Raw genomic sequence first — 22,740 nt, 5'->3', positions numbered from 1 at the left:
ATATGTGAACATTACACATCTTACAAAACAGAGACAGATGAGTGAAGAGAAGTGGATCTGGCTGACTCTCATTCACAGTCTTATGTAGGCCCACACTCTGAGGAGACTGTCAACTCTGGAGAAGTTGTGTGGAGGCACAGAGGGTGGCCAGACACTCCATGGATGCGCCTTGTTACAGCATGGAATTGGAGACAATGAGTGAGTGGATTCTCTTGATGTCTGAGTAGAGGCCCTGTTTCTTGTTGGAACTGGTCACGCAGTGTTTTTTCCTTCCCTCCAAAGCCTGCCGCTTAGGCAGCCCTGGCTGTTTTCAGATCTGATTCTGGAGGTCACTTAAGACTTTGCTAGATCTTCTTTGTACTGGCTTGGTCAACACAGCGCCATTTGAAGACACGGGTCTGCATTATTTCTCGTCAGCTCGAGGCCAGGTGCTGCCTGGCACACATGGGAACTTCGGCAGCTGCTGACGATCAAACACTCAGTGTGCAAGATATGTCCGTTAAGGGACGTGTCATACTCCCTTCTCCTGGTGTGTCTCTGTCAGATGTGACCTGGAGGCACCACAGTGGGAAGGATGAGAGGAGGTGGTTCAGGGGTGGGTGATTGTAAAGGCCGCTTACTCCACAAAGCTGCTAGCTTTATACGACGCCTGAAGTTCTACATGCCACGCCTGCCTCCTTAGCAAGACCGCGTCTGTCTTTCGTCACCAGAATTCCGAGGTAGATTGGGAGGATCATCAGTGAACCAAGAACACACATCTGATCCCGTGAGGGTGGGTTGGGGTGTTGAGTCTCCTCTCACCAGAGAAGAGAACAGGACAGGTGCACGATGGTGAGCAGCTAGGAACACGTGACAGGAGTGGGATGAGCTAGGCACTTCCTCACAGAGTTTGTGTGGCAAACAAGAACTTACTTCTTTGTTTCAGATTTTTCCCTTTGCTTCCCCCCCCCCCCCCCCACCCCACCGTGGTCTCCCCTTCCAGGGATACACTGCACTGCCTCTTGGGTGGGGCGTCGGGGAGGTTTTGAAGAAGGTAGGTTCCAGTTCTTGAAAGGACGTTCCGAGTCAGGAGCTTATAGCAGAAGGGGGATGGGCGGTTAAGCTCAGTCCCAGCCAATCACGTTCTCATTCACCAGGACCTGTTCAAGTTGCTCGGATATTGGAGAGAAGGCTGGCCACAGGTGGAGCAAGGCCCAGCCCAAAGGAGACCGGACAGGTGTCTGGCCCCACTGTACACGAGACCTGATGTACAGGACAGCGGACTCAATAGACCTGGGGACCAGAGAAGAGGAAGGTCACATTGGTTTGGATTAGAACCGAAAACCTCAGCTGCGTGAAAGAGCTGAACTAATCGACATCACTGTCTACATTTTTAAAAAATTACTTATTTATTTTTACTTACTTGTTTTGCCTGCATGTGTGTCTGCACGAGGGTGTCAGATCTTGGAATTACAGACAGTTGTGAGCTGCCATGTGGGTGCTGGGAATTGAACCCGGCTCCTCCAGAAGAGCAGTCGGTGCTCTTAATCACTGAGCCATCCCTCCAGCCCCACTGTCTACATTTTACAAATGAACAAACATGCTCAAAGAGATTAAACGGCTTGTGTAAGACAAACATTTTGAGTATCAGAGCCACAATTCTTTTAAGTTTTCCATTTCAAAATTAAATGATCATGATAAAGTCAGAGAAAAACCACAGAAGTTGGGTAAGTTTTTTAAAAAATATTTTTATTTTATAATTAATTTAATTTTACATATCAGCTATGGATTCCCCTGTCCTCCCTCCTCCCACCCCCCAGACTTCCCCCACAATCCATCCCCTATTCCCACCCGCTCCAAGGCAAGGTCTCCCCTGGGGAGTCAGCCCAGCCTGGTACAATCCCCTCCTAGGGATTCACCTAGGCTGAGCAAAATGTCTCAGCATAGACCCTAGGTTCCAAAAAGCCAGCTCATGCACCAAGGACAGGTCCTGGTTCCACTGTCTGGAGGCCTCTTAAACAGTTCAAGCTAACGACTGTCTCACTTATCCAGAGGACCTGATCCAGTTCCATGGGGGCTCCTCAGCTATTGGTTCACAGTTCATGTGTTTCCACTAGTTTGGCTATTTGTCCCTGTGCTTTTTCCAATCATGGTCTCAATATCTCTTGCTCATATGATCCCTCCTCTCTCTCACCGATTGGACTCCTGGAGCTCCACCTGGGGTTTGGCTGTGGATCTCTGCATCTGCTTCCATCAGTCACTGGATGAGAGTTCTATCATGACAGTTAGGGTGTTCGGCCATCTGATCACCAGAGTAGGTCAGCTCGGGCACTCTCTCCACTTTTTTTTAAGCACTCCAGTATTAAGGTATCACTCATTGGAAGTGGACAGTTTTCTTCCTTTCTGGTAGATTCATCCAACTGAGGTGCTGCTGATCTAGGCTCAATGTTTTATTATTCTGAAGAGAGCTTCAATGCCCATTGGCTACCAAGCACTGCACTAGATAGACCACCACAGGAAACAGTGGATTTGCCTCCTTGGCCAGACCTCCATGCTCTCATGGAACCACACACCAATAGAAGGAGTTGGGAAGCTCTACTTTCTAAAGAGCCCATGTGGCATTGCTACTATTTCTTCCTTATATAATTCTAGAAAATTCCTAATGAAGCCTGACCTTTGTTGGAATAATTCAATTATTAGTTCAGTTTCTTGCTGTTGGCATACTCATTCTATTCATTGATGAGGTGTTTTTTGTAATTTTTTTTCCAGAACATGCAATTGTCTAATTGGTTGGCATAAAGTTGTTCATAATGTTCTTTTACAACTGAAAAGGTATGGTATCCTGCTGTGGTGGCACATATGTGTAATCCCAGTACTCAGGAAGCTGAGGAAGGAGAATTACCATGACTTTGAGGGTCAACTTGGGCTACAGAATGAGGCTCTGTTTCAACTACTTCCCTTCCCCTCACATTTGAAGAGCCGGTAATGACACCTAAGAAGGCACTATCTTTAACAGTAGGATGAACAAGACTAACTGAGGCCCGGTGTTCTGGTCACTTAGTTTGGATAGGTGCATGCAGCCATAAACATGAGCTAAAGAGCTCAGAAAGAAAGAGTTGACTCTAACTTACAGTAAAGCATTAGTGTGCTGCAGCCTGTGTAATACACGAGCCATTCTGTGGATTCCCAGGAAGGCTTCTCCTTATTGATCTGTGCAGTAGAGATCCTGTTGCTCCTGTAGGCCCTGTTCCTTGCTTTTACCCCACCCTGCTATTTAGATTACTTTGCTGACACTCTGCAGCCTTTACACATTTTTCTAAGGAATGCAGTCGCCTCCACCTCCACTGCCATTCCACAGACCATTCTAAGTTACCGTCTAAACTCACATGTTTAGAGTACTTTTTGGTTATTTTCTGGTTATTTATTGTGTGGTAGGAAATTTACACATAGTGTAAGAAAAAGAGAAAGAGAGGGAGGGAGAAAGAGTGTGTGTCACAGCCATTAGAGGGCAAAAGAGAGCAAGGAAAAGTTGTTGGAGATGAGACTTGAGATCAGCTTCCTCCAGGGAAGGGCTAGATAGGCCACTTGGTGGACAGTGTGGCATCTGAGTTAGATTTTGAAGGATGAGTTAGATATGGATTTGGTTGGGAAGTATTTTTAGGTGAAGGAGGAGCAAAGAACAAAGACACACAATGGCATTGTGAGTTATAGAACAAGTCAGACAAAACCAATGCTGGTGTTGGTTGTTAAGGGTCTCCATTCACCAAAGTACTGATTTGGCTGGTGGTGGTGGTGGTGGGTGGTGGGTGGTGGTTGGTGGGTGGTGGTAGGTGGTGGTGGGTTGTGGTGGTGGTGATGGTGATGGTGGTGGTGGTGGTAGTGGTGGTAGCAGTGGCTGAGTGTTTGGAAATGAGATGGAAAAGCATGCAGGAAGAGTTGATTGTAGGCATGGGAACCCAGAGTCCAACTTTACACATATGGAGTTTGAGGTACCTGTTAAGTTCTCTGGATAAAGCTGGGGCTTGTTTGTTTTTGTTTTATTTTATTGTTGTTGTGTGATTTTTCAGAGTCTCATTGTGTAGTGCTGGCTAGCCTGGAACTCACTGTATAGATAAGGCTAGCCTTGAATTCACGAAGACCCACCTGCTTCTGTCTTCCAGGTGGCTGGGATTATAGGCATGCACTCTGGGTAGAATTCCAACAGGAGCTGGATATCTGATGAGAATTTGGGAAAGATTTGGAATGGAGATATACATTGTAAATCTTTGATAACAAAGATAGCATTGATCTTATTGGGCTAGAGAATTGTAAAACAGCAGAATGCAAGTAGAGAGCAGAGGACAAAAGTTAAGGGCAAGGCTTGGGTTTGTTAGATGTAGAGAATGCTGGTGTTTGACAAAATAGAAAGAAAGGGAAGATGGTTGGTTTGGTCTGAGATACTTGAATTTGGAGACATGGTTGGACAGTGTGAGCATTAGACCTGGAGCTTAGGAGATAAGGAAGAAGAGAGCCTTCTCAAGTGAGAACAAAACAAGGTTCCAAGGACCCATGCAGGCCTCAGTGGGAAAGCTGCTGTCCAGTGTGGTTGGGTAGAACCAGTGGGAGAGTTGCTGTCCAGCGTGGTTGGGTAGAATTAGAGAGGAAGCTAATGAGAAGATACCCTATGAAAACAACCAGAGTGCTCCAAATCTTTTACAGATGAAGAGAGTAACATGAAGTGAATTCCCCAGATGTCAGCATGGGTGGTGGCATTAGACACAAATACAGCTTTGCTTGCTTTAAAACCCATTCTCTTTCTATAAGCGCACAAGGTCTGGACTACTACGTTCCAACGTCTTGTTGGAGGTTGAGGTACATACTTAATTATGTAGCCTAGGTTAGCCTAGAACTTGCTATATGTCCCAGGCTGGCCTGAAACATGGTATTTCTATCTCAGCCTCAGAGTGCTGAGATTACAAGCATGTATTGCTATGTCTGCTTTGTTATTTTTTTTAAAAGAGGTTAATCAATCAGCTAATATCATTTGGTTGACTCTCGGGACATTCTAAGGCCAGGTTATCTGATTTTCTGATGTTCCATCCACCAGAACAGAATGTTAATAAAACCTCAGTTGAAATACAATAAGCTAATCCATGAGCCCCTGCCCTGTAGCCCCTCAAATACAACATAAAGGAAAGTGAGAAGAATGTCTTAGGGTTTCTATTGCTGGGATGATACACCATGACCAAAAAGCAAATTGAGGAGGAAAGGGTTTATTTGACTTACACTTCCATATCAATGTTTCTTATCAAAGGAAGTCAGGACAGGAACTCAAGCAGGGCAGGAACCTGGAGGCAAGAGCTGATGCAGAGGCCATGGAGGGGTGCTGCTACTGGCTTGCTCCCCATGGCTTGCTCAGTCTGCTTTCTTCTTCTTTTTTTTTCCAGAGCTGAGGACCGAACACAGGGTCTTGTGCTAGGCAAGCGCTCTACCACTGAGCTAAATCTCCAAACCCTCAGCCTGCTTTCTTATAGAACTCAAGACCACCAGCCCAGGAATGGTACCACTCACAATAGACTGGGCCCTCCTCCATCAATCACTAATTAAGAAATTTCCTTTCAGCTGGACCTTATGGACAAATTTCCTTAATTAAGGTTCCCTCCCCTCAGATAACTCTAGCTTGTGTCAAGTTCACAGAAGACTAGCCAGCACAAAGGATTTCTAGGATTTTGCTAAATTCATTGTTTCCTCAATTCTGGCTTAGAGGCTAAATACTCTGCAGCTGTTCTGAGTCCCAAAAGAAGATAGTCCGCTTAGAATTGCACGTCAGTAAATTTATGAAAAATACCAAGACTTCCGGTTCTATCTATGATGGCAAGTCATTTATGATCGAGTTATTGGTGGCCCGGAAACCTGCTGATCACAGCTGATGGCCTGCTGCACTATTGCTGTTTTCAGCCTAGAAATTGGTACTGCTGTGAGATTTAAGTTCACCTTTGTCAGCTTTGTGAGACTTTTCCTCAAAAGCCACTAGCCTGGGTCTTACATGGGCTCTGCACATTTATCCACATTCACAGTAAAAGCCCCAACACACTCACAACATACTCCATGAGTCTTCAGCCAGCAAGCTAGGAACTGGCATCTTTATTAATCTAACAGAGCACTCAAAAGCCATTAAGGTGCAGAGTTGGATAATATTCATATGCTTCAAGAGAAATGCACTCTGGCCTGAAATATTCATTTGGGAGTTTTCCCTTAAAATTCACCACAAGTGGTCTCAATTTTGCTTGGACGATCTAATCAATGCTAACAACAATATATTTACATATCTCTATTTTTTTTAGGAGCTTAAACTACATCTCACACGATATTTTGCTAATCTCTACAACACACTTTGGGGCCTAGGGGTCAAGCACCTGGCTTATGGATTTCTTCACAAGAAAAGCTCAAAAGAATAATTTCTTAGCTTGGTTAGAAACTGGCCCTTTGCTCCACATTTTATTGTTTACAAGAATGCATTTGCTATCTCGCTTTGTAGTTATCTATATCCCAGAAAATACTTGCTTCTCTGGGTATCTTGATATCTCTGACTGATCTGTGTATGGGTGTGCGTAGGAGATTTATTTAATTACACTGTATCTTTATAATTTACAACCATGTCCTGCTGCCTCTCCTGGATGTTTAATCTATTGACAGTTATGTTTAATATATTGACAATTATTTTCTCTGTAAGCTTTCTTCCTTGCTTAAAGTGCCTCGGTTGGGAGAGAGATTACCTATTCAGCAAAGGAAGACCAGCACTTTTGCTGGAGTCAGGACATAGAGGAGTTATCATGGGGTTTCTGTCTCTACTTTTTGGCCATCAGCTTATCAAGAAGGTAGTATTCAAAGTGATGGATATGGCGATTTTCCTTGGACATTATGCTTCCCCACAAAACAGGATACTAGACAACTGTCTTCAGTGATGAGGGGGTTGAGATCACTTCGTTTCCCATTATTTCAGAATGATCACCTATAACATTTGTAGCTTAAGTGAACAGTCTCTGTTTTGCATCATTTATTTTTCAGTTTAAAGAATAACCATTAATAAATCTGTGATATGCAATCTAATTTGCTTGTGTAGCATGCAACAAGGAACCTCTCTCTTTTGTGCTAGAATGTAGTATGTGAATACATCCTCTGCTGTCACAAATCCTGAATCTTTGTCATCATTAAATGCATTACTAGCATTGACTAGTAATAATTACTAAGAGTCATAAGCGGAAATTTAGCTACACAGTAACTGAGCTAAACAAAGGAGTTCTTACAGTAACTATAGATGGTTTGAGAGCTGAACATAGAGAATTTTAAGGTCAGCTAACTCATGTTTAAACATGTTGACTTAAATTGTTTTTAATAATAGCCAATTATATGAGTTAAGCTCTTTACACCAGGAAGAGAAACACTTCAAACATCACTAGTACCTCTCTTTTATTCTTCTCTGAAAATAATTGTCTTTCCTTACATAAATTTTCCTTAGTTGTTAACATTACATTTTATTTTGTTATATTAGTTACTTTTCTGTGTCTGTGATAAACATTATGACCAAAAATAACTTGGGAGGAAATTTTGTTTTTATCTTACATTGCCAAGTAACAGTTTCTCTCTGAAGGACACCAAAGCAGGACATCAGAGGCCGGAACTGAAGAAGAGACCATGGAGGAGTGTTGCTTACTGACTTGTTCAGTTACTTATACAGCTCAGTCCTGCCTGCCTAGGGCTCTGCCCACAGTGGACTGGGCCTCCTACATCAACTGGGAATTAAGAAAACATCTCACAGACATGGCCAGAGGTCAATCTGATCTAGGCAGTTTCTCAACTGAGGTTCCTTCTTCAAGGTAACTCTGGGTTTGCCAAGCTGAAGCAGAAGCTATGACATTTATCATTCACATCTTCTTCTTTCATGTTATTTTCCTGGACTGTCTCAACTGGCTTTAGTGGCTACCACCTTTCTTTACAGTCCCTAAAACATTTCCCTTGCAGTCTTGAATTAAAGATATCAGGGGAAAAATAGAAAGAAATATCACAAATACAGCATTAGTTTGGATCCAGGAACTGAACTAGCTGAGAGAGGATAAATTTTCGAAGCATTCCAGGGATGCAGTTCACATGGCTTGTTAATGGACGATATACAAACAATGAGGAAAGAAAAGGAATCCAGAATAAGTTCCAGGATTGTGATATTTGAGATGAAGTAGAAGAAAGTGCTATTCCTCAAAGGAACGAAGGCTGATGACCACAGATTTAGATAGAAGTCACTTAAAGCAACATTTTAGGCTACAGAGTAATTTTGATGTTACAGCTTATGGGTAAATGGTCCAACAATGCTGTTCTCTTGTGTTTGGTTCAGTCTTGATGATCACAGAGACCAGATGGGATTTGTGAGTGAGAAAAGGACACAGGGCTGAGCACTGAATCTGAGCATCTTTTACTTTTTTTAGGAACTGGAAAGAAAGGGAAGAAGACATGTGAAACTATTTCTGAGCCATCTGTGAGTTAGCTGGGAGTTCTTGCTCAGATTGCTGGATTCTTTTACTGCTAATTTGAAAAATAAAGATAATACCAACACTTTGCTTGTAAGATGATGATACTGAAATGAGGTAGGGCATGAAAAATAACAAAGTTCACGTCCCATGGCATGGTTCTATATGTTCTCAGTTCACGTGAGCATCTTCATTGAGAAATGTCTTTATACGTGGGTGCGCACGCCAGTGATGTCCCATAAATGTTTGTTGAATGAATGAATATTGGTGGAATAAATGTAGACTCAGTTTTAATACAAGTAGAGATTATAATTATAAACCTTCAAAGGAATAAATGTCACCTGGAGAATATTGTAGCCTTTAGTTTCAGGAACAAAAACCAATATTTCAATATACTAAAGCATTCAATCTAAATTTTCAGATGTTTTACAAAATTATCCTAATAATGTTTGATTCTGGAAGCCCTGGATTTGTAAGAAGTTTTATATCATGCAAATCTTTTATATTAAAATTCTTGTAGATACATCCTATTTTTCCAAGTCAAAAATTCTGTAATTAATTCTTATTCAAGTATAACCAACTACTGTACATCAATACTATTTTCAATTCTCAAATCAATAACCTGTGTGGTTTTTTTATTTTTATTTTTGAAAAATCTAATTAGTCTCACTGAGGGGTTACTTTGTAACTCAGGGGAACAGCCCTCGTATTCCTGAGGTATTGACTGGGAGGCAAGCTGGGTGGAAACACTCTTTAACGGCCCCCTATGAGGTCAATTTAAGTGTGCTTGGCAATTCGTGGGAATGAGTGTAGATATTAGGCAGCGTGTGTTCTTTTGCCGTGTGAAGTTAGTCCCGCTTTGTCTACAGTTGGTAAAATGTGCATTTCCTATTGGGTGCCAGTTCTGTGCAAGTGGGATATTGTTGCCTAATGCACAGGAGTCATCAAAGAACAAAACAAAGGTGTCTCCACATAAGTAACGGGCCATTATAGGTTCTTTGAAAGTTATTTCAGAATGCCGCTGAAGGAGAGCCGCGAGCAGCCACACTATCCAACCAGAGTTGTCCTTGGCAGTGGCCGGGCTGGCCCTTCCTCACTCTATGTACCCTCTGCATGTGTGCTACTTGGAATGAAAGCCAGGCTCCAACATCTTCATGGGGTGTAGCCTTAGCTCTCAAAACCCAAGCTTTCTCTGTGGCCCTCTTTAATGCTCTCATTAGCAGTCTCGAGTTTGCTATCAGGGTATTGTGCTTTTGTTGAGATTGTAACCTTGGCATAACACATCAGAACTCTTGATGGGTCTCTGGTTGAGTCTAGACCTTAAAGATTCAGTCTGTCCTTTGCACTCTTTCATACTTCCAGTGCTTTGCATGTGTTGTGTGATACTGTTCCTGGGGAGATAACACACACACACACACACACACACACACACACACACACACACACACAGAATGATACTGTTCCTGGGGAGATAACACACACACACACACACACACACAGAATGATACTGTTCCTGGGGAGATAACACACACACACACACACACACACACACACACACACACACACACACACAGTGATACTGTTCCTGGGGAGATAGCACACACACACACACACACACACACACACACACACACACACACACACTCACGCACGCACGCACGCACACCCCATAGTAAAAAGAAGAGTGTATTTGATTTTGCCCTGAAGGTCGGGAGTGCTGCCATGGCTCGGTCAAGCCATGCTTTTCTGGACTATTCATTCTCTGGAGGTGATGTCTCTCTTCCATGCCATATGCATTCTTCTCCAAAATGCATGTAGTGGCAGAGGGAGCCTAGCTTTTTGTATATTTTCTGGCTTGTTCTAAAGCTGGGAATTAAGATTTTAAATCAACTTTTATATTTTTCTGAAGTCATTAAACACCCTAAAGAATGAGAAAAAGTTATCTGAATATTATCATTTGAGTAACACTCAAAGACAGGGGATACAATGAGTAGAATGAATTAACTGGAGAGCTCAGTCAGATGCTACACCACACACCTCTGGCTCACAGACACCTGATGGCTACTGAGGCTCTCGGGTCTCCATAAACCTGAGAGGTTATTTCCAAAGCACCAGAGAGAGCAGGGGTCTGTTTTCACTCCTGCTGCAGAGTTCATTTTACCGTGTTGTGGCTCTTTGAACACTTGTGTTTGCCTGTACACATGATCCCACACTTAGCAGATTCGTAGATGAATTAGAACATCTCCAGAGGGACTTTGTCTCCTTTCCCCAAGTTCTACAGTTTTACTCTCATTAAAATCCCCTCCAAACTCTGCCTCAGATCTGAATTATTTAAACACATGCCTTTTTTCCCTGGCTCAGTTGTTTGCTTTTGGGAAACAGGCCAGACATTTTACCCTCATTTTCCCCCCTCATGATTGAACCCAAGGTTATACGTGGGGTCTTTGAACTCTATTTTTCATATCACTTGGCACAAGCCTTGGTACATGGTTTTCTTGGTAAATATTGGTTCACACCGGTGTTTAAGTTGAACTTACTAGATCAGGAAAACTAATCGTCTGTAACCTCTCTACTTCTTTCTTTCTTTCTTTCTTTCTTTCTTTCTTTCTTTCTTTCTTTCTTTCTTTCTTTCTTTCTTTTGTCTCCCATGTCAATTTGCATGGGCTACTTTGTAAAAGGACTCAGAAATGTTCAAAGTTACATTGAAGTATTCCCAGAACTACATGGCTGATTTCTGAAACCCAGCCTTAATCTTTCATTCCTTTGGCTCATATTCAAAAGCAAATACATTTAAAAGTGATACTTTAGCTGGCAGTGGTGGCGCATGCCTTCAATCCCAGCACTCTAAAGGCAGAGTCAGGCAGATCTCCATGAGTTTGAGGTCAGCAAGTTCCATGACAACCAGGACTCCATTAGAGAGATCCTGTCTCCAAAAGAAAAAAAAAAGGTGATACTTTAAAATAACCTGGTTCTTTGCATCCTGTAGAAATGAAATGTGCTTACCTCACAGCACGGCAGGGTAACTCAGGAGAGAAAAGGGCTATAATGGACTAGAATCTGGAGGCCAGAAAAGCACTACCTCTAGGCAAGATGGGTACACTTTGACTAAGCATTCTATAGCCAGTAAACCATACGGTTCAAAAATAGCATCCACGAGGAGAACTCTGAGGAGCCTTGACAGTTCATAAATTCCTCTCGCATTTGGCTGAAGTCACTCCAGTTCATAACTGAGATCTCCACTCTCATGACTGGAAGCAGAAAAGTGCAGGCCAAGTGTCCTACAATGGTGTCCCTCCAGGCATTCCTTTCCAGGGGAATGGTACCATTGCTCTGCCATCTCTGCCGGTCTGAGCTTTGTTCTTACCAGGCTGCCCCGCAAGATCTCCTCAACTTCCGGGGCTCCGAATGAACTTCTGGAGCTCAGAATGCGTGATGCTCCAGCGAGTGAGTTTTCAAGCGGGATATGCTTTCATAATCTGTCTTGCACTAACTGATAAAGTTAATGAGGTATTGTTAAGTCAAAATTGCATGAATTCGTTAGCTTTGTCAGTAGTACGGATGACATCGTGAATTCATGTCATCTGTACTGATCGTTGGGAGGTAGGTATGTTGCTCCTATTAGAAGAGGAGATGGAGGATCAAAGACATTAAGTGGATAGTCCAAATGTCACATGGTTCTCAGTAGGGCTGGGATGGAACCCAAAGAGCAGGATTCCTCAGTTCCTGCTAGTTGTAGTTTTGGGGAGAAAAAGAGTAACTTTCAGAATCAAATGGCCTTGTATTTTAATTCTTGACCTATTCATTACTGGCCATGTGATCTTGGGGAAGGTTTCTCATCTGTGAAAAGAAACTGACTTCTGATGTTGAACTGCTGTAGGAACCAAGTAAAGCACATGGCTTCACACGTAATGGCTAGTAGACACTAACTAGCATGGCAACACTACCTGATTCTGAATGTGTTTCTCCATTTTTTGTTTCTTCTTCATTAAAAAGATGATAAACTGGGCATTGGTGGCGCATGCCTTTAATCCCAGCACTCAGGAGGCAGAGGCAGGTGGATCTCTGTGAGTTTGAGGCCAGCCTGGTCTACAGAGCGAGTTCCAGGAAAGGCGCAAAGCTAAACAGAGAAACCTTGTCTCAAAACAAACAAAACAAAAAACAAAACAAAACAAAACAACAGCAAAAAACAAAAAACAAATAAACAAACAAAAAAACAAACAAACAAACAAAAAAGATGATTTAAAGATTTAGAGGATTTGTTCCTATTTTAGAGTACAGAAGCTATAAGTGAAAAACATTATTGTATAGAAATACTTATAAGACTCAGTGTTGGAAATTCAGTTGTGTATGATTTTAAACGTGTGTACTGCCTTCCAGTTTGCAACATCTTGGAAAGTCTCACGTTGCTTTCTGATAGTGAACGGTGTCATGTGCCTTTATGACCATTTATCCTCTCATCTTGAATAAAGAAACATTTCTTTAAAAAATGCTAGCTATGGAAGGATAATCTATTAAAAGACCTCATCATCATCTTTAACATTCAAAAGCTCTTTTGCATTTTTTAGATACAAGCACACTGGTACATCACCTAGTCAGAAGGGCGAGTTACCTATCAAACCAGAGCCTCTGCCTAAAGAAGTATGACTCCTCTCAAATTCTCCAGGTTCTTTAGAGTGAGGTGGTCCAGAGAAAAGAGCAGGGGAAGTGCTGTCAGTGGTACAGGGTATAACCAATAAGACTGGCCAGAGAACAAACATGTTTTTCCCACCTTAAGATACCATGAACGGGGCTGGAGAGATGGCTCAGCCGTTAAATGCTAGGCTCACAACCAAAAATATAAGATACCATGAAGGATCAGGTTGGGGGAGGGTGGAGGCAGAGAGTACTGAAAGACAAGACTGGAAAGGGGAAGTATTTGAGGGCCAGCTAGAAAGCTGGCACAAGGGAACCTTCCAGGAATCTACAAGGATGACCCAGCTAAGACTCCTAACAATAACAGATATGTAGCCTGAACTGGCCTTCTCCTGTGGGCAGGCAAGACTTCAAATGGAGAGATTGGTTCACCAACTCATCCACATAACTTTTGACCTATAATCTGTCCTACTTATAGGATGTGCTGGGGTAAGGGTGGCCTGGAGATTAAGGGAGTGGCCAACCAATGACTGGGCCAGCCTAAGACCCATGCCAGAAGAGTAAGCCCATCTCTGACACTGCCTGGAGTATCAGGACCCACAGGCTGGATGACCCAGAGACCTAGGATAGAACTAAACACGATCGGAGGGAACACACGTTAATGTAATGATGCCTAACGATAGTCTACTATTCTCATAGATTGGTACCTAGCTCAGTTGTCATCAGAGAGGCTTCATTCAGCAACTGTTGGAAATAGATGCAGAGACTCACAGCCAAACATTAGGCTGAGCTCGGGAAATCTTGCTGAAGAGAGGGAGGAAGGATTGTAGGAGCCAGAGGGGTCAAGGACATCACATGACAGCCCACAGAATCAACTAACCTGGGCTCATAGGAGCTCACAGAGTCTGAACCGACAACCAGGGAGTCTGCATGGGACTTACCTAGGCCCTCGGCATTTAAGGGACAGTTGTGTAGCTTGGTCTTTTTATAGGATTTCTAGTGGGGGCAGGGGCTGTCTCTAACTTTTGCTGGCTTTTGGGATCCTATTCCTCATACTGGGTCACCTTGCTCATCCTTAATACAAGAGGAGATGCTTAGTCTTACTTCAGCTTGATATGTTGTGTTTTGTTGATACCCATGGGATGCCTGTCCTTTACTGAACAGAAACCAGAAACGGAGGAGGAGTGGACTGGGGTGGGGCATAAGAGGACGGGGGAGGGACTGGGAGGAGGAGAAAGGGGGAAACTACAGTCGGGATATAAAATTAAAAAAAAAAAAGCTATCTTCTCCCCCCCCCAAAAAAAGCTATCTTCTCCCCCCCCTCAAAAAAAAAAAAAAAAGCTGTGCAATGGTTACACATGCCTTTGATTCCAGCACTCAGAAGGCAGAGACAGGCAGATGTCTGAGTTTGAGGCTAGCCTGGTCTACAGAGCAAGGTGAAGGCCAGCCAGGGCTACACAGAGAAACCCTGTCTCAAAACAACAAAACACAGCACAACGATATCTTTCAATGTGGCTTGTGGAGATGGCTCAGGTGATAAAGCACTTGAATTTGAATCTCCAGAACCTACAGAAAGGCCAAGAACATGGGGAGTGAATGTGTCTCTACTCTGAGGACTTCTATTGAACACCTAATGAAAATGGAGACAGGATTATCCCCAGAAGCTTTCAGGACGGTTATCCTGGGGTATGCATCAGGGGCAAGGCGAGGGCCAAAACCCAAGGTTGTCCTGTGACCATCACTTGCAAACTTTGACACACACATGCTAGTAACCACACAAATAAACATGAATATACATACATATCCATCACTTACACACAAGATTTAAAAACTATACCTTTCAAAAAGTCTACCACATTCAGCAGTTGTTTTAAGTAGGTTTTGATTGGTGGTGTTCACATGGGGGTCTATCTTTAATTCAAGACAACTTTATTCTTGAAAGCAAAGGAGCTTGTATAAGATGCTTATATGACAAGGACTCCAGATTGAGCTAGAGTCTTGCATACTTCATATCACTTTTCCAAAGACTGTAGACTATTAATGCTTCCACGGAGAAGTGTGTCTCCTCAGCTCCAGCTTATTTTACAGATTTATAAGCCTTCAGAAAAAGCAAATAGACAGAGATGAACACAATCACCTGTCTGTGTTAGCTTGTTCCATGCGGGAACTCCAGACCAACTTCGACCAATGTTCACACATGACTCTTTCTGATTTGCCCAGGTTGTTGGTGTCTGTATGTCTTTTCCTTACTATCCGTTCTTGGCATAGAGCAGAAGTTAAAAGTAGCCATTGATTGAATGAATGAATGGGTGATTATGTTTGGACACTAAATAAAAACCAGAGTACACTTTCAAGAAATAATCTTTGGACAGAACCTATAGAGGTTGATCCAAAGCCTGTTGCTGTCCATTACAAAGAACCCAAGTAATCCCAGAAGATTTTGTTTTTACTGACATAAAAGTTTTTTCCCATTATTCTTTAATTGGCGTTGAATGGCTAAAGCCCTGCTGTTTTGTCTATTTCCTTGTACAATAGATACGGATTCTCTTCTGGGTCTCCCTAAAGTGAACAATAGTGTGTAAAACTCCCAGAGCTTCAATATATTGATTGGACATGTGCCTTCATGTCCTTTACCACTCGTATTACCTTAGTTATATTTATACACAGGATATGTTTGTAAAAGTGTTGAACAGTGGGATTCTTGAGTGAGGATGGAGCAATGAGACCCTTCCTAACCCTCCAGGAACTAATATAAAATAAAAAGTATTTTACTGTCATAAATAATTGTATAATGCTATTTTAGTTAATTTGACTTAAAATGGCTAAATAACAAAGTTAAAAATATTCTAAATATAAAAAGATTGAGAATAAAAGGAATAACAAGAGAGTACATTCAGAAAATTTACAAGGGGATTTTTAGCGGTACTTCTCTCATTAATAAATGAGTTATTATTATTTTTTAATGAATGAAAAAGCAGGCAATTACTAAATACCCATAAGGAGATGGTTTCTCTGAACTTTAAGGAAAGCAATCCAGTTTCAAATTAGAAAGTGTGACTTTATGTTGAAATGCTATTAATGATTTTTAAGAGTGAAATTCCTAGAATATATCAAAAAATACAATCTGATAAAGAAAGCAAATCATAGGAGACCTAAAGCAGTGGAAATTGCTTAAGTTTTTCCCCTTAATATTAAACCTGAAAGTGCAAGTGTTTTAAGCATATTTGAATCTTTAGTGAATTTGTAATAAAACAATGGTTGCCTTCAAGAGGTTGAAGGAAATGAAAAGATCACATCAAATCAAACAGCTGTTACATCTGTGGAACAGAAAAGTTTTTTATAGCATCATGATTTTATTAGTATATTTAAAACATTTAGGTTGACATATAAAATTATATATGTGTATTTATAGGGTATGATATACATATATAATTGTGTAATGTATTATTAATATAAGAATTTCCATCTCTTCAAACATTTATCATTTCATTATAGTGAATGCATTTAAAATCCCCGTTTTTAGCTTTTGTAAAATGTAAGTTATTGCTATCCATAGCCACTCTGTGGTTGTGCAGTAGAGCACAACAACTTAGTCCTCTTATCTAGCATGTCCTTTGAAATTGTTACGCAAATACATTGGTATTACAAGTTATTATGTGTTGGGGATTTAGCTCAGTGGTAGAGGGCTTGCCTAGCAAGCACAAGGCCCTGGGTTCGATCCTCAGCTCAAAACAAAAACAAAAACAAAAACAAAAACAAAAACAAAAACAAAAACACCCCCAAGTTATTATGTTTTATGAATGAAGCCGTGGGAAGCTGCCTTGAGTGGGGTAAATAAAATATGTTGATGGTAACCAATGATAGATGAGGTTCAGCTCACCACATGCTAGGCTAGGAACTTGAGGGTGGCCTCTTCCGTGAAATCCCAAGAGTAGAGTCGGGGCTAATTTGCTCAACCTGTGTGGTGTTGCCTGGCCAATGAGGAAACCATGCAATCCAATCCAACTTTAAGAAACCCTCCTTGTGATTTTTGAGGCAATTATAAGAGTGATCTTCATGCTTTGGGAAACAAATGAGGGACAATATTACTTAAATCATCATTTATTATCACACATCTATTTAACCACACTACACTTTCCTTTACCATAACCTACACCTCTGTTTGGCTGCCTACAGGGAAAAGATGAGAATGAAAAGTCTCGATTCCTGTCTAGAAAGTGTACAGCTGGTGTAAGAATGACAAAATCAGCTAACCATTTGTTTGAGTCTCTTGTGTAGGGTGCAAGGGATCCAAAGTACTGCCTGATGAGCAGCTGCTCTACAGGCTTGTGACATGCAGGGCAAGGACTAGTCTGAGGTATGGTTGGCAGGCTCAGTGTTTGAAAGGCAAGACCATGGATCAAATATTCCGGGGGAATTTCTGGGGCAGAATGGAGAAAATGAAGAGCTCTGGAGTTTGTCTGCTGTGTGTTTCCCAGGCTAGCTCTCTCTGCCTGTCACTTCTCTGTGTTGGAGGTCGGCCCCAGGACTTCCTGCACGCCAGGCAAGCCCTCTGCTGCGGCGGAGCTACAGGCCCAGTGCCAGTTTATGTTTCCGCTCCGTCTTTTCTTCCTGTGTCCTTAACAAGTTCTCCCACTGATGGGCCAAAGGAAATATGGAGATTATTAAGAAAATATGACTTATAGGCTATTTTTGTTTCATATACATGAGATTTGTAGACTCAGAGAAAAAAGGGCAGGGTGGTGGTAGGGAGATAGAAAAAAACATTGGCTTGTGTGACTCCAGAATTATTATTTATTATTTTTCTCTCTCTATTTCTTTCTTTTTTTAAAACAGGGCCTCACTTTGTAGTCTGAGTGGCCTCGAATTCAATTATATAGACCAGGCTAGTCTTGAACTCACAGTCTGCCTCTGCCTCCCAAGTATTAGAATTAAAGGCATGGGCCACCACACCTGGAAACTCCAGAATTATTAACTACTATTCCCATTGAAGAATCAACTGGAAACTTCAGAATCGTATAGAAAAACAAGTTATATAATATTCATTTGGATGTATGTTAATTTCACAGTTACCAGTTAGTAACCACTGGGAACAGCTTCTGATAATTGTCTAGAGGAAAAGGTGATGTTGTTGTGGCCTGTGGCCTGAGCTCCTAGTTAGTTTGCATTGTTAATGAGGTGCCCTTAGGAGTGATACATGTATCTTCATTTGGACGGCGTACTCTATATGTCTAAGGTTTCTTCAACCTCTTTTTTTTTTTTTTGAGACAGGGTTACTCTGTGTAGTTTTGGAGCCTGTCCTGGATCTTGCTCTGTAGACCAGGCTGGCCTAGAACTCACAGAGATCCGTCTGGCTCTGCCTCCCAGTGCTGGGATTAAAGGCAAGCGCCACTGCCGACTGGTTTTAATTTTCTGTTATTTCTCTGTTGGTCCCATCAATGAACAGAAAGAAGGTGGTAGTCTTTATTTGGTAGAAAAAGAAGATGTTTGAAGGGAAAACAAGTCACCAAACTGAAAACTAAAATAATCGGAGACAATCCTCTATTCTTTCTTTACCCACTTGATTTGACAGTGAATTCTTCGCTTTCTAACTCAGTAGAGGAGAGGATGCTGGGAAATAAGACCCACAGCATTGCTGTAGTCAGTGTGCAGATGAGAAGCTTCAGGACATGATTTCTCCCAATGCCATGTTACCTTTATTTATAAATATGTCAGGAAATGTTTCTTCAGTCTGGAAGCTGTTCATCACTGTTAAGAGCAAGGAAGGGTAGGCCTACGTATTCCCTCTTGATGGTCCCTAGCGCTACCTCATCTAGTCAAACTATGGGTCAACGCCACAGAGAGATATAATTTTCTACTACTAGTGTTCTGTAAATCAAGCACCAGAAGTGAGTCTGGAGGGAGGAAATAGGTCTGGAGGGTGGAAGTGGGTCTGTCCCACCTCAGCTGGTAGCAGGTGCTCAGTGCACACTTGGTGTTTGTGGTTGTGTAATGCACTGTTGAGTCTATTCTCTGGAACTAACAAATAATTTTTTTTTTTTGTTTTTTGTTTTTTGTTTTGTTTTTCGAGACAGTGTTTCTCTGTGTAGCTTTGCGCCTTTCCTGGAACTCAACTTGGTAGCCCAGGCTGGCCTCGAACTCACAGAGATCCTCCTGCCTCTGCCTCTGCCTCCCGAGTGCTGGGATTAAAGGCGTGCGCCACCACCGCCTGGCATTTGTGAGAGACAGAAGACGAAGGAGAAACAAAGATCGAAAGTCACAGAAGACTGAACTGAGAAGGAAGCGGAAGTAACAGCTTTATCCCTCCTGAGTGGAAGGGTCCCGACTTCCTTGAGACTCAGCAGGGGTATTTTATAGAACCCCTGAGCCCTCTTCTTTCCCACTTGGTTCCTGTTTAAATACCCCCCACCTCGCCCTGCTTTCCTGCCGTTTCTCCCACAATGTATTCTGGGATAAGAAGCTGCCTTCTCAGGGAGTCTGTGTTTTCTTTCCTTGTTTACCCCTGCCCCTTTAACTGTCACATGGGGCTGTGCTAAGGACGCAATAGTGTCCCAGTTAAGGAGGCTGTGGGTTATGTAGAGGAAGGGAAAACTTCCCTGTTCTCCTGGAGTTGACCTCAGATTCTTGGAGGCTTAGTTCTTCCAGCCTTGATAATGCAGCCTGCCTGTCGTTATCAGGTCCCACCTCTACCGCTCTCTAGGTAATCTTTGAACGTTTGTGAGAGTTCCTAGCACTCAGTTTTTTCAGCATATCATCTAGGATAGAGCTGGGTACTATCTCAGAAAGGTGTTGTGAGGTGTGAGTGACTTTACAAAGGATAGCCAGCACAAAGCAAACCCCATTATTACTATTATTATAAGCAAAGCAAATATTATTATTATTTACTTTTTGTCAACTTGATGCAAGCTAGCGTTATCTGGGAAGAGGTAACCTCAATCGAAAAAGAAGTCTCCATCCAATTGTCCTGCAGGCAAGTTTATGGGGGCATTTTCTTGATTACTGGTTGCTGTGGGAGGACCCCATCCAGGGTGGGCAGTGCCACTTTTGGGCAGGTGGTCCTGGAAGGTGTACGGAAGGTTATTGAACAAGACCCTGGAGAGCAGGACAGCAAGCCGTGGTCCTTCATGGTGACAGCTTGAGCTCCTGCCCTGTCGTCCCTCACTAAAGGAAGCTGCTTTTAGTCAGAGTGTTTGCCACAGCAACAGAACACACACCAGGACAGGGCAGCTACAGCGACATGGTCAGACTTGGGGATGACTTCCCTGCTCCACCTTCCTGCCAATCTCAGAAGGTGAGAAGTGGCCTGGAAAATGAGAACTTCACATTCATAAGATTAGTCGGATAACTGCTCAAAATACTTTGATGTTCACAGAAAAACATTTTGCCCGGAGTCATTACTAATGGGGCAACGAAATCTCCTGGGCACAGCCAGGAAAATCTCTCCTGTGAACTCCAGAAGGATCTGGGGTCATTTAAATATCCCCAATTGTGAAGAAGCACAGAGCTTTCTATGGGGGCAGAAAGAAGAATCTATTAGAATTTGAGAGAAAGCTGATTATAGACGAGTGAAGAGAAGGTTCATATTAAGAAGATTAAGGATGCTGGGCCCCATTTTTCCACAGGGATATTCTAATACGGACACCATCCCAATCAGTACTACCCAAAGGCAATGCTTCCCTTGCGCCTCCCCTGCTAAAGCATGAACCCAGGCACTGGCCAAAGGTAACAATAAATATTCAAACCTTTATTATCAATGTTTGATAGCTGCATAAAACATTTATAGTTGTGTGTTACTCAGTTATGCCGAGAAGATGCAGGTGGTTTTAAAGGTGCTATTGGTAGATCATTTTTAAAAAGAAGATCTAATTATCTTTTTACCAATTTCCCTTTGTTCAAGCCGAGCAGGGTGTACTACACAAAGAAAAACGATACTAAGGACTGAGTAAAGCCTGCTTCCCTTTCGATAATTTGTTCTGCATCAAGGTCGGCAGTGGAGAGGCGGTTGCGTTCTGCCTCTTGCTTAATTTTCTATTTAACTTCCTTCACAATCTTTCTGTGATTTAGAAGCAAATGTGCACAGACATTTTGGCAATTACAAAAGCTATTTTCAAATGATAGAAAGCATTAACACAGGAACCAGGACATTAAGAATTCCTTCAACACAGATGCAGTGAGACCTTGTTCTTTATGTAGATGTCTTTGTGTGAGATGAAAATAAAGAGACTGGAGATTTCCATCTGCCATACGCATTTATATTGACATTATTATGCCAGGGCTTTAACATTTTTATGATTAACATTGGTCATTCATGAGTATTTAAAAAATATACAGTAATGGTAATGGTAAAAAAAAAAAGTATTTTGTTAATATTTGTAATTTTAAACCCCTTGAGGGGCCTGAAGAGGTGGCCAGAGTTTAAGAGAATTGGTTTTAGGGTACAACACAATTGGCTTTGAATTTCTGCTTTGATTACTGATTGCTTGGGTGACCTTAGGCACACAGGTTTCTGAATTTTCATTCTCTTGTCTATAGACCAGCAACAGTGACACCCATTTTCCAAGGTGACCATGAAGATGAGGTAGAGACGACACTTATAGAAGGTTTTAGTGTCGGGGTGGACAGGTATCTTCTTGTTAAATGGCCGGTGTTCCCCCACCCCTGACAAACAATAGTACAGAGTGCTAGTTTTAGAGTTAGAAATAAGTCACCATTATCATGTTCAATAGTTATCCCATCTGGTCATTTCATTATTTTTCAGTTTATTTTTGGCATATAAAGGTTATTTGTTTTTTTGAAAATGTTTACCTGTTTTTCAAAACAACTAATTTACTCTACTGCCTCTATAGGTCTAGGCTGTCTTAAAGATGTAGCATAGAAAAATCGCACAAATATACAGTTTCAAACCATCTAGGGTAACAAAGTGGGCAATTGGGAGGGGAAGAAAGGGAGAGAGTAGAGAAGTTTGTGAAGGGATGTACTCAAAGACGTTATAAACTTGTGTACAAGCGTGTCCTTATGTGCTCTATACCATGTACAATGAACATACACCAGTGAAAAAGTCTCAGAGTATATTGTGTGTGGGAGAGAGGATGCATGCACAAATGTGTACCATTTTTAATGGAGTCCTCTTTTATATGTTAAAGTACTTTTATTTTTACCTAGCAATGCTTCAGCTGAAGCATACATGGAAAATTTTGATCTTTTTCTGATGTGTTTAAAAATCTCCCCTCCTGAGTGCCTCGAGGTCTGACACAATGTGAACCAGGCACATAATAAATAATTAAATATATGTCTTTAAAGAAGCCAAAAATAATACTCTTGATAATGACTTCTCAAAGTACAAAGGATCATTCAGCCATCCAGTTGAGACACATGCTAATTAAAAATTGAAAGTCATAAGTAATTGAATATTGATTCAGAGTTCCTGCTCTGAAAGGTGAGTTGAAGATGTGTAAATTTGAGCACGAAAGAAAGCCTTCTGCAGGCATCTAGAAGGATCAGCGCTAGCTAGCCCTTGTTAAACCAGCAGCTGTGGTTGGAAGGATCTACATGCCACCAACAGCATTAGCAAACTGTCCATCCTCACAAAGCCCGGTTTTTGCTGTTGTATGCAGCACACAGTGGGACA

Source organism: Onychomys torridus, chromosome 11 (assembly GCF_903995425.1).
Source record: "Onychomys torridus chromosome 11, mOncTor1.1, whole genome shotgun sequence".
In the NCBI taxonomy this organism is placed as follows: Eukaryota; Metazoa; Chordata; class Mammalia; order Rodentia; family Cricetidae; genus Onychomys; species Onychomys torridus.
Note: the sequence above shows the minus strand (reverse complement) of the source record.